At 38.0% G+C, this 12218-nt stretch overlaps 1 protein-coding gene across 1 annotated transcript in view; it reads left to right on the top strand.

Annotated features, from left to right (window-relative positions):
• Positions 1–12218, top strand: part of LOC142035457 (bifunctional heparan sulfate N-deacetylase/N-sulfotransferase 3) — a 209914-nt gene that overhangs the window by 50055 nt on the left and 147641 nt on the right. Inside the window, exon 2 of the mRNA XM_075037557.1 lies at positions 10308–10423. The gene's annotated coding sequence lies outside the window, so the exon portion shown is untranslated. The remainder of the gene's footprint in view (positions 1–10307; positions 10424–12218) is intronic.

Raw genomic sequence — 12218 nt, 5'->3', positions numbered from 1 at the left:
TCTAAAAACTTAAACTGTTTAGCCATTGCAAACATACATTGGAAATGCTGGCCAGAGCAGTAGTGTATCATTAATGTTGGCTACTTCTACTTTCAGGTTTTCTTGTAAACATATTTAATCTGCTAATCTAAATATAGAAGGAAAAGACGGTATGTTCTAGCATCCATTCTGATTGCAACATCAAGCTTTAGGCAAAAAGTGTGCTGTTTCCAAGGCCCAGTGTAGCTGTTGTTATTGCAGAGGAATTAGAGGACTGAATTGTGAGAACTTCAGGTCACGTGTGGAAATGTAAGTCCTTCTACCATTTGTTTAGAGGAAATCCAGAGTGGTTCCAATGGGATTGTGCTACATTTATTCTTTGTGTGGCAAAGTATCTGCAGCACATTAAGCACTGTGGAAAGGCAGATTTACATTTAGAAATCTGAGAGTATTAAAATTCTGTATCCAGATCTAACTTCAAAATAGTCTCACTTTAGCTAATTTGCTAAGAGAAAAACAGTTTCTGGAAGTTCTGTATCACAAAATAGCACTATCATATTTATAGTCAGCATTTCCAGAAATAAGACATTCAGCAGCATCTTCACAGGCAGGTAAGAAAAGCCTATTCCTGTTTACATGATTCTGGTAATGAACCATGAAGGAAGGTGCTTTGAAGCCATCTGTCAAGTAGCTTACTGGTTTGGGTAATTGAAAGTGATTTAATACATCTTAGAAAAGAAAGGTCGAATCATGTGCTGTAATTCTTAACCTAGTGGCTTCCTGTACAGAATTGGGAGGCAGCAGTTTCTTGAGGACAATAAGGAAAGATAGATGCACTCTGTGTATGTCCAAGAAGTGCAAATGGAGCTCCTGCCCTGTGGTACTAATGGAATGTATTAACAAACACAAATCTTTGCTAGCAAAGAATTTAAAGGTTAATTTCTTTACAACATTTGTTGTCTCCTGCAAACAGATGTTCATTCTCTAGTAACTGCAAGGCTTTAATACACATTTTTTGTAAAAGTGAATTTAACCCAGATTAATTTCATTTTGTGAAAAAGTTTTCTTTTCCCCCTCTTCCTATCTGTTGATGATAACTGTATTCATTGAAAGCTTAGCATATCCAAACTTGAATACATCATGCATGAAGTTGGTATCATTTTCCACTACCATATAATGTATTTTCATTTTCACTGTGTAGACTAGAGCTTCTCCCAGTCCTTGCAGACCTCTAGAGATTATAATTGTGACAAGTGGAAATATGTCCCTGCCTGGGAGATGCAGTTATATCAGCCATCCCAGGAAAGAAAGGATGATTTAACTGCCAGTAAAGATGTCAGACAAGTCCAATGAAGTGCAGGATTGTTAGCAAGGGAGCTGGGTATCATACCTACCCATCAATGGACTAGTAACCCTGAGCTGCCTCCGTGTGTGAGGTTACACAACCGAGGGAAAATAAGTATCTCCAAATTGTTCTATCTCGGTCTAAGTAATCATCCTAGGAAAACAAAATAATCCACATTTTTAGGAGATTTCCTTCTTCCCTAGCCAGAGTAACAGAGAGTAAGACGACTGGTAAAATCAACCCAGTATGGGACAAGATTCTATGAAGCTTTCATTATTTATTTTTTTTCCCAGACAAAGACTGACTGTGCAACTTTTCATCTTCAGTATAATCTGTCCTGTACCTGGCTCTCTTGTACTAATTTAGATGACCCTGCCAGTGTACAACACTAAACGGGGATTTCAGAGAGGGAAACCTAAGCATGCTTGTTCCCATGCTTACCAACACTGTGAACAATCTTTATAAAATACAGAAAGGAAACTAATTACTATTTCTGTTTTGTTCCTGCAAGTCTTTACGGTGTAGAGCTTTCTTCTGTTTCCCCAGTAAAAGAAGTTTGTATAAGGAAGAATATCAATGCTCTCTCATTTTTGAGAGAGCAGAAATTGGCTATTGTAGGTTACTGCTATTATTCTTCCCATCGTTATCCTTCCCATCAAGGAGCTTCTTGAACTCAGGCTTGAGCATATATGCTTAAAAAGGGAACAGAAATGCGTAGCAAGGACAGCTTCCCTTTCTGGTTCTAACTTCATAATTTCATTCCTGGGAAAACATGGACAACACATATAATTTACCTGCCTGCACCTGCCACAAAAAAGGCTCGTGTTGGGGGGTTGACTACAATAGCCCAAATCTCACGTTGAAGAAGTTAACCAAAGTTAAGAAGACTTAACCAAAGCAGTGCTGGTGGTAATGCCATCTAGATTGTGATGTAAACAGTGATGTATTGCTGGAGTATTAGAAGAAAGTGAAAGGGAAGCTTGGCCCTTTCAGTTCTCCCATCCTGTATTGTCCTGTTCTCTGAAAATCCATCTGGGACCCAAACGGATAATTATAGACAAAATGGATCATCTCTGCATTACTTCATCTAACTTGTTAGGTCTAATTGCCAGCACAAAAATCTTCGTCCACTGAATTTCTAACGCCCATTCCTCTTTTCTTTACAAATTACTCTGCGTGTGGCATTAACAGATGAAGTTTGGACCAAACCAGTCTTGTCCTCCTCTCGTTACAACACAGGGTTCCTGACATTTTGTGGGCTTTCATCCACTTTCCAACTTTTGAGCTCATAACTAGGGTAAACCTGCTGGAGTCTATTTAGCTTCCATCTTTAAAAAAGTAGATGGTACTTTTCTACCTAAGAAGATTAGGGTGAAAAATAAACATCCATCAAAGATTGTGGGTCTTCTAGGCACTATGAAAGATCAGTGCCACCAAAGTAGCTGATTTCCTAAGTCAGTTTACTGATTTCACGATTAAATTAAACCTGAAAGATTTGTCAAGTTTTTCCTTTATAACTGCCTTTATGAAATGGCTGTCCCATTACACTCTGTTTTCTAGAGGCACATTACTTGACCTCAGCCTGGTGATTTTATCAATGGTACCCTTTTGGGGGAAGGTGAAAAGCTGGAGTGACTTTCTGTGTCACCATTCCTCCACGGAATTTTTCCCCTATCATTTAATCCTTGACATCCAGATCATGCCACAATTAACCAGAGTACATGTAATTAGCATATATCTAAGTGTACATAAGCAGTAAAGTGTATGTGGCTCCTGGTTTTTCTTTTCCTTAACATAATTTGTACTTCAAAAGAAAAGACTTGGTGCTTCTTTATGTAGGACAAAAAAAAAAAGAACAATTTAAACCAGCTAAAACATCTTTGTTTCTTCCATCTTTTTGCAGAAAACAGCTGAACAGTTTAAAACTAACTTTAAAAATTATATCTAAGACAACTTATATGCCAAGCTTCAGCCAGAAATACTTTTTGCAGCCAAATTATCAAACCCTCTGAAAGAGCATTTATAATGGAATTGCTGATGCAACCTTTATTATAGGGATATGAATAGCTATAATGAAGGCTTCAGCTGATGTTCTGGCAAGCCTACTGCTAAAAATTATTCTGAATTTATCTGGCATTCAGAAAATGCTTGAAGTGGCCAAAATGTTTACACCGTCATTATCATTTTGACAATATCTTTTTTATCCCAAAGGAAGTCAGTGATGAACAAATTCAAGCAGCGTGTAAGACGTGTGCATATTTAGCATCTGTTACGCATTCTCTTGGCAGCATTGTTTTATGTGAGAAAACCAGGGCTAAGGGCTCAACCACCAACTTAGAAGCAGTTGTGTTGAATCAAACATTATTGCCTATTGTGTCATTTTAAAGTATATGAGTGAACTGCATTATGTTTTTCCTGATGATTTGAATTTTGGTTTATAATCAGGAAACTCCTGGGGTTGATCGTTCCATGTCTTTCCTTTGGTTCTTTCATACCACTCCTTTGCACAGTTTTGAAATACCATTCACTCTTTTATTTTCAGAAAAGTCATACAAAGCTTTGTTAATCACAGGCTAATTACAGATATGGCATTTTCCTGTGAGTGCACAACTTTAGACTCCCAGAGCAGATCCAGGTATATACCCGGTGATAGAAATTAATGGTTGGCTGTTAGTGCATCGTAGCATAGGATGTATATGTGCAATTGCATCTTGTAGGAGCCTAATCTCTTTTATCAGCTTTCTTTTTTCTACTAGTATATTTTCAGACATTAAAATAGTGCCACTTCCTCTACTTCTGACGGTTTGGCTACTTGTGAGATTGCACTGATTAATCAAGTTCGGGTGCTAAATTGATTTTATTAAACTCCTGTTCAGGGAGCCATCAAGTGAATTAAACCTGTCCTGTATTGGCTGCTCTTAAGTTGAGAAGGACTTGGCTTATACTACATCAATATAAATCAAATTTTAAATTATTTAAATGGGTGTACAGAAGTGTTTGCACCAGTATAATGAAATAAATTTTAAAACACAGTTTAGACAAGTTCAATATGATGTAATTTAGGCTTCTGGCTGCATTTTCTAAGGATTTAAATGTTGATGGCACTAGAACCAGAATGTCTTTACAAAAAACCTTCCATGTGAAATTTCTTAAAAGATACATATTTTTTAAGAAACAGGAGTTTTCCCTCACAGAATTTGCATACAGCAAATGCTAGAATTTATATTGCAAAATTTCTGCACCGTTTTAGAAATGTCAAAAGAAAGAAGTGGCATAGCATCATTTTGAAAGAATTTTGAAATGAAATGGATGTTTTTGTTAAGTGTCAACTGCAAATGCTGTTTTGCGTCGCTTGTCACTGAAAAATATAATTCTGTAAAATTTGTGAATTCTTCATCTTCCTTTTTACTTTCAAAAATCTGGAAAAGGAAATTGAGAATGAACCAATTATCACTTCAGTTGGAAGGCTTTAAATTGGATTTGATTTGGGGAGCTTTGCTACCAACTAAATATGCTGATATACTGGTTTTAACAAAACCTCTGTCTCAGTGCAGCTGGGGCATTAGCCCAGGAGGAGGGAGTCTCTTGTTTATTTTCTGCTTGTCATCAGATTCAAAGCAGAAGATTTTTTTTATACCAAACCATTCTGAATGAGATGGAAAGATATTTGAAGTTTGTGTTGCGCAATGCCCGTATTGAAGGAGAAATCTTGGTACATCTTCACACCGTCGTGAATTAAAAAGCCTAATGTTTCAGTCAGGAAAAAAACTGTTTTCATGAAAGCATTTGAAAAGTTTGACTCTAGAAATGAAGAATAAAAGTATATTCTGAAATGAGGGCAGTTGCTCTGAAATGGAGTTCGTCTTTGTTGCTGTATTCTGGCCCGCAAGTCCTATTTAGCTCTGGAGTTTTCTTCAGTTGTGCAGATTGCACTTATTCAACACCAATTGCTTGATTTACTGGGTTACTACTGCCATTTTCATTCTTATCGCCATTTTGCCTCCTTCCCTCCCCAAGCAGTTGGATGTCTTTGCTCTGAAGTTTATGACTATACATGAGAAAACTGGAAATTACTAGCTGCATTGTGTAATCCTAATCTTTTCTTCAGGGGCACACATTGCTTAGAGAAGGAATCTCTTGTATTGAACAACAATAAAAAACAAAAATTGGCTCTTAATGATGGTACTTGGCACAGTTACAGCTCATTGCAAGCTTAACTGATAGTGGGTCCTTTCTCAGTGTGAGATTTAATTTTCTTTTAGGTAGCTAGCTGTGCTTGGTGTCAGTACGTATAAACCGCCTTGTCAGCAGTTGGTTGCATGCTGAGATGGGAAAGTGCCCCATGGGAAGGAAGAAGAAAACCACTTCTTAGCATCCTATCAGCTGTAGGACTCTGTGCAGCGCTGTCAGCATGTCAAGGTTGAGCTCATATGTTATGGATATTGAGCTACGGGATATCTTATAATTTGAAGCAAAGAAGCTGAGGTACACTGGGAGAGTGGGAGAGGTAATACTAAGCACTGTCATATTAATAAGCCACCAAAACTACATGGGATTAGTTAAAACACCTGTGACACAACCCAACCCATAAAATAGCTGAAAGCAAACCAGCATCTGTCTGCTTTCCATATATATATAAGTATGTATGTATATATTGAGCGATTGACTACAGTACAGTACAGATTTCCATGAAATTCAATGGAGAACAGAAAAATTATATGAGAGAACTGTAGGTCAAAACAGAAGCCACTTGAAGAAGCTTTTTCTTACAAAAAATATATGATGATTTATATTTAGTGATATATATTTAGTGTGTGACAGTGTAAGCCTGTTACAAGCTTGGAATAAAACAAGACAAAAAAAAATATATGGAGTGACCAGAAGAAAACAAAAGGGTTGTATTGAGGCTATCAGCTAGAGCAAATGCTCAATTTGTAATCCTTGGGTACTCAGCATCTCTCAGGATCATGTACTTTGAAACTACTTGGAACAAATCCAAAATCATGTATGCATTTTTTTCAAGGGATCATAAGGTGATAGATAATAGTTATCTTCATTGGTCCAACCTTTTCAAACTTGGTATTTGGAACAAAAGTTCAACTTGAGGTCTATAAATATAACTCATGGAAACTATATGTTCTCAATTTATGAGAGAGTTGTGAATTTCTGGTTTTTATTAACTAGCCTTTTCTGCTCCTAAAATTCTGTCCTTTGGAAATGTCCTGGTTTCAGCTGGGATAGAGTTAATTTTCTTTCTAGTAGCTGGTACACTGTTATGTCTTGGATTCAGTATGAGAAGAATGTTGATAACACACTGATGTTTTCAGTTATTGCTAAGTAGTGTTTAGACCAAGTCAAGGATTTTTCAGCTTCTCGTGCCCAGCCAGCAAGAAGGCTGGAGGGGCACAAGAAGATGGGAGGGGACACAGCCAGGGCACCTGACCCAAACTGGCCAAAGGGGTATTCCATACCATGGGACGTCATGCCTAGCATATAAGCTGGGGGAGTTGGTCTGGGGGAATCGCTGCTCGGGAACTAACAGGGCATCAGTCAGCGAGTGGTGAGCAACTGCATTGTGCATCACTTGTTTTGCATGTTCCAATCCTTTTATTATTATTGTGATTTTATTATTATTATTATTATCATTATTAGTTTCTTCCTTTCTGTTCTATTAAACTGTTCTCATCTCAACCCACAAGTTTCACCTTTCTCCTTCTGATTGTCTCCCCCCTTCCACTGGGTGGGGGGGAAGCAAGAGAGCGGCTGTGTGGTGCTTAGTTGCTGGCTGGGGTTAAACCATGACAGAAAACAGCCTAGAACCCTAAAGGACTCCAGACATCTCAGAAAATGCAATAGCTTGTTCAAGACTATGTGTAGTTTATATTAACAAATAGTAGATAAAACTTTCAACTTTTTTCATATAGTAACAGGAGGACCTACAGATTTTTTTTTATTTTTTTTTTTGGTACTTCTATGAGCTAGCTAGAAGAGCATTTTTACCTTTTTGGAGGGAGGCCTCCTCTGCAGAAACATCTAAAAATAGCCAGCCAGTATGTCATAGACTTCTAGCATTCAGTCCTTTCCAGGTCAGTTTTTAACCTTGTCCTGGAAGCCAAAGAAAAAATCTTCCACTCTCTCTGCTACTGCTGACATATGTGGAAACTGTAGGAATGGTCCTTCTGCTGATGACATTGCGATACATAAACATACCCAGGTAATCTGTGCACAATTCCATGAAACTACCAGCTGGCAACCAAACAGAAGTGAGAATTTAGCAGGTAATAAATGGAAAATCAGCACATACTATCGTTGATCAAAGATTACTGTGGGTGTTACAGAACAGCCGCAAGTATAATAATGTAAGGGGGGGTGGGGGTGGTCAGAAGCAAAGCTTTCCAATTGAGACAATTGACTCAGGCTTCCGATACTGCAGGGCATGATAAGTAATAAAGCTGTTATATTTGTTGGCTCAAGACATACACGGTGCTGGGAAGGAGCAGGTAGTCAATGGGAAGGAGGTTGTCTGATTATCTTGCCCTGGTGCACCAGGGCAGGTGGAAAGCTGTGGGGAGTGAGAGATGTTGCTCAGGGCAGCTGAGCACACGTGCAGGTGGGAAAATCTCCAGAAATACAGGAAAGGCCAGGCAAGGAAGGAGCTTGTGGCAGAGTTGGACTGGAAGACTTCTAAAAGAAGTAGGGGGCTTTGAGGGGCAAACACAAGATCAGGCTTCAGAAATGATGGTAAGAACAAGACTTCCCTGGAAATGCAGGTGGAATTGTCCTGAGGGTGTTCAAGCTGCGAAGACATTAGAAGTCACTGGCTAGAAGAGAGCCCAGAAGGTCTGCCATTTTATTAGAAGAGTTCCCTTCTAAAATGAGAATTCTGTCTCCCAATAAAAGGTATCCTTAGAGACTGGAAGCTTTTGGTGTCTTTGGCATGTTTGCAAAGGAAACAGTCCTATTTCAAAAACAGGGTTTCTGTTACAAGATTTTCAAAAAGAGTATTGTGTGCTCTAGATACTCTGTATACATAGCAGGCAAGTTCTGCATTTTCACAGAAGCACTAACGACTTCATTAAGAAGTCACAAAGATCCATTTTCACATTTGGTGCAAGTTAATTCAGAACCATGGTTACTTCAGAACTTTTTTTGAAGGTTTCATTTCAATGGCTGGTCCTTGACCAACCTCCTAGTTGGTGTTTATTAAGACTACTGCTTGTGTTGTGTGTGTTATTCTGTGATGTAAATTCTAAATTAAGTAATCCCAAATAGAATATTCCTCAAGAGGACAACTAGAAGGAAAAGCAAGGCAATTTTTCTCTTGTTTTAAAAGTTTTCACCAAAATAAATATTTAGTCATGTGAAAAAAAACCAAAACAAAATGTGAATTTGAATCAGATTAGTAAATGGTCCCTTTGAAATAAAGCTGAAAATAAATTTCAAAACTTGTTTTAAAAGTGTTTCATTTGTTTTAATTTGGAAAAAAACTACAGACTAAGCAAAGCTTTGGTTGACCAGAGACAATTTCAGGTTTTTTTGCCATGAGAAAGTAAAAAAGCTTTGCTTCAACTGACCTGAAATGATCTTCATTTTTAGTGGTGGAGGGTGCAGTTATTTACACAATGCAGCCTGTCACTCAGTTGAATTGACAAAGATCACAAGTTCTGACAATTTCTGGGTCAATTCTAGTCTTCCATCAACTTTGTAGTTAATATATATTGACAGCAAGCACACTTGGATACACTGGTAATTGGGAGTCTTATGAATACTTAACAACATTGTTTCATTTGAAGTATGTTTTCTATATTGGTATTCTGATTAGCTTCTCATAGCAGAGGGGAGAAAAGAAAAAAAAAAAAAAGCCTGCTTAAGCTCCTAAGCCTGAACTGAAAAGATAGCACTAGCAAGAATAAATTGGAGTGTTATATCTTGTGTCTTAAAACTCCAGAGTAATCATGTAGCAGGGTCAACCCAGGAATGCCCGCTGAATAGTGAAACCACATACCCCATACATATCAAGGTGCAGAACTTTCTGCAACACTTCCTAACTAACTTAAGACTATTAATACAAAACACTACGAGAGCAGAGGTATTTTCCCTCTGGGGAAAAAAGAGAGGTTTAATACTTTGTTTCTGGTAGATCCATTTTGATTCAATCTCCTTTGAACTAAATCTTTTGCATTTGAGAAAAATCTTTTACAAGAATCCATTTCACATTACTTTGTGTAACTGTCTTATTAAACCAGCAGTACTTCTTTCTACAATAGTTTTTCTACAAATTTATTCTCTTTAACAAGTTTTAAAAATTATTGGAATTGAATTGATTTTTCAAAAAGCTTTGCAAGGTTGAAATATTCCTCTAATATACCTTCTATCATATGATTCACAGCAGTGGAATTACCCAGGTGTAATTTAGGGCAAAATTGAGCCCTCAGAGAGCAGGTGGACTTAAGCCTAACTTTAGAAATGATAGATGCATTCAACCAGCTATCGCTGTAGTTCATTATATCATCTGAAATGTGTTTTAGTCACATAAAGTATTTAATTTAAATGATTCTTGTACTTGTGATAGACAGAAGCAGGGAGGATGGCCTCAAATATTAACAGTTCCATTATTCTTTAAGCTGCCAATCATTAGCTAACTTCTCCCTTGTTAATAATAATGCTTGCATGATTCTGTTCTGAATAATGGATTGAAGATTTTCACCACCAGCAGGCAGGCCAGTGGGCAATTGTAATTTAAAAAGCACGTTAGTAAAACTATATTTAGGGAGCAATAAGAACAGTTTAAATGGAGCTCAAGATGCTTTATTAGGCAAAGGTTGTTGACAGACAGTAGCAGAACTTGATCGCTATTACATGCCTGAAGCTTTGAGATAGTAGACTTTATAAAAATAATGTTTAACATTTGATTTTTCTAAAGAGTTGTGCAAAGACAAAGACATAAGAATGTAATACTACTTTTTATTTTCTTTTTTACCAGCGTCCTTTCACTGAAAGGAATATTGCTAGCATGCTGACTGAGAGAAGGTACCAGGAGTCTTGCAGGAAGAGCTTCCCAAGAGAGGCAAATCCAGGGATGCAAAGTATGACTGTTAGGTAAGTGAAATTTGAATTTATTTGCAAACACGTGCATGGTGTAGTTGCAGAGGCAATCTCTTCTTTCAAGAATTCCATACCAAAGTTATTGCCTGCCTGCCAGGGGAAAACTGTCTCAAAAATTGATTTTAACTAGAGACCGAAGTACAGAGCCAGTTCTACTGATTCCCTTACAAGTGCCCTTTACTCTGAACCTGGTAAACAAAACCTCATGTGTTCATCCTCAAAAGGTGGAATTCTGCTAGGATAATAGGGGCTTCAGACTGTTTATTGGAAGATCAAGGTTTCTGGGAAATGTACTGCCTTCTGATGGAGTAAGGCAGACTGGAAAATAAGAATATATTAAAGCTTTAGTGTATCTAAGTAGAGGAAGACCTGGTTGTGCTGTTTAACATTTTATGTTAGATGTGGCTGAGATGTCAACTTGCATTTGTTTATTTGCATAATCATTCGTACAAATACTAATGTGTCAGCCACTCTTTGAGGGACTGTGTTTTGCTGAATTTTGCACCTTGGTGAAGTAAAATGTATAACCTGAGGCAAGAAAGTTAGTTGTTTGTTTTAGTTTTTATTTGTCATTGTGAATTCTGCATAAATTAAATCCTACAGGATCTGTTACAGGTGGTGGTAATTCTCCTAAAACATGAAAACTTTATAATGATAACAAATACTACCTGAAACTGCTGCTGCAGAGTCCAGAGAAAAAATTGTTGTTTTCTGAAAGACTATTATAGTAACAAAGATCATCATCAATGCTCTGTGAGCCCAATAAAATGGAAAAATCTGTGTAGTATTAGGACGACTTACATTACTAAAGCTAGTTGGCATTCTTTCCAAAATAGGTGAAGATTGATCTTTGGACACGAGCTGTGAGATGTGTAAAATTGCCTCTACTAAATATATGCTAATTGGCATATGAATGAGATTTTGTTAACAACCATTTCTGAGGATTAAAATTGACAGAAAATCACCCAAATTGTACAAGTAAAGGTGTTGAATGCAGTTTTGAGTTCCCCTGATTTCTTCTACCACAAGGGAAAATTTTCCAAGAAATCTTGTATTCAGTTAAATGGGGTGCTCTGGTGTCCTAATGAACCAGAACATTCAAGTAATGGAATTAGATCTGTGGCCCAATAAGGGCTCTCTTCTGCTTTTTGTCTCAATTCAGTAACAGAATTATAAACTGCCATAATTTGAAGAACAAATAATTGCATTTTAAGGGCTTTGTATTCTTCCTTCACATTTGGCATAGTGCAAAGCTGGGGCTACTCGGCTCTCGCACACCTTGTCAGCTTTTTACCAGGGCCATGCTGGCTGTTGCTCCACATATTCTTAGAAGGGCAAGCTCGCTGTGGCCTTGGGAGGAGGGAGCAGCACTGAACCTGCAACTTGACATGGTTAGGGGAAGAAAAAGGGGCAGGCAGTGAGGCACAGCTGCATGGACGGCTGGGAACCATACACTGTGTGGACCAAAAAATATGCTGGGAACTGTCTTTTAAGGCAATTTCTTCTCCCCCCCCTCGTTGTCATCTTTTGGGGGGCGGGGGGGGGGGGCTGGGGTTTGTTTTTTTGTTAGTTTCCCCTTCTGGAACAAGTGCTTTGGTTCTCCTGCAGTATTGACGGTTACTGTACCTTAGCATTTCCCCATCCCCAGGACTTCTCATTCACTGCCTGGTTGCGACGGTAATTAGCTGGTCAGCCTCACTAGCACCTTGGTAGCACATCCAAGAGTTAAATCCCAGTCTCCTGGCTTGCAGTCTTGTTTCTTACCCTGGCAACAATCATGTTAACAGTC

The sequence above is a fragment of the Buteo buteo genome, chromosome 1, assembly GCF_964188355.1.
Source record: "Buteo buteo chromosome 1, bButBut1.hap1.1, whole genome shotgun sequence".
Taxonomy (NCBI): Eukaryota; Metazoa; Chordata; class Aves; order Accipitriformes; family Accipitridae; genus Buteo; species Buteo buteo.
Note: the sequence above shows the minus strand (reverse complement) of the source record. Positions and strands in the feature narration are given on the sequence as shown.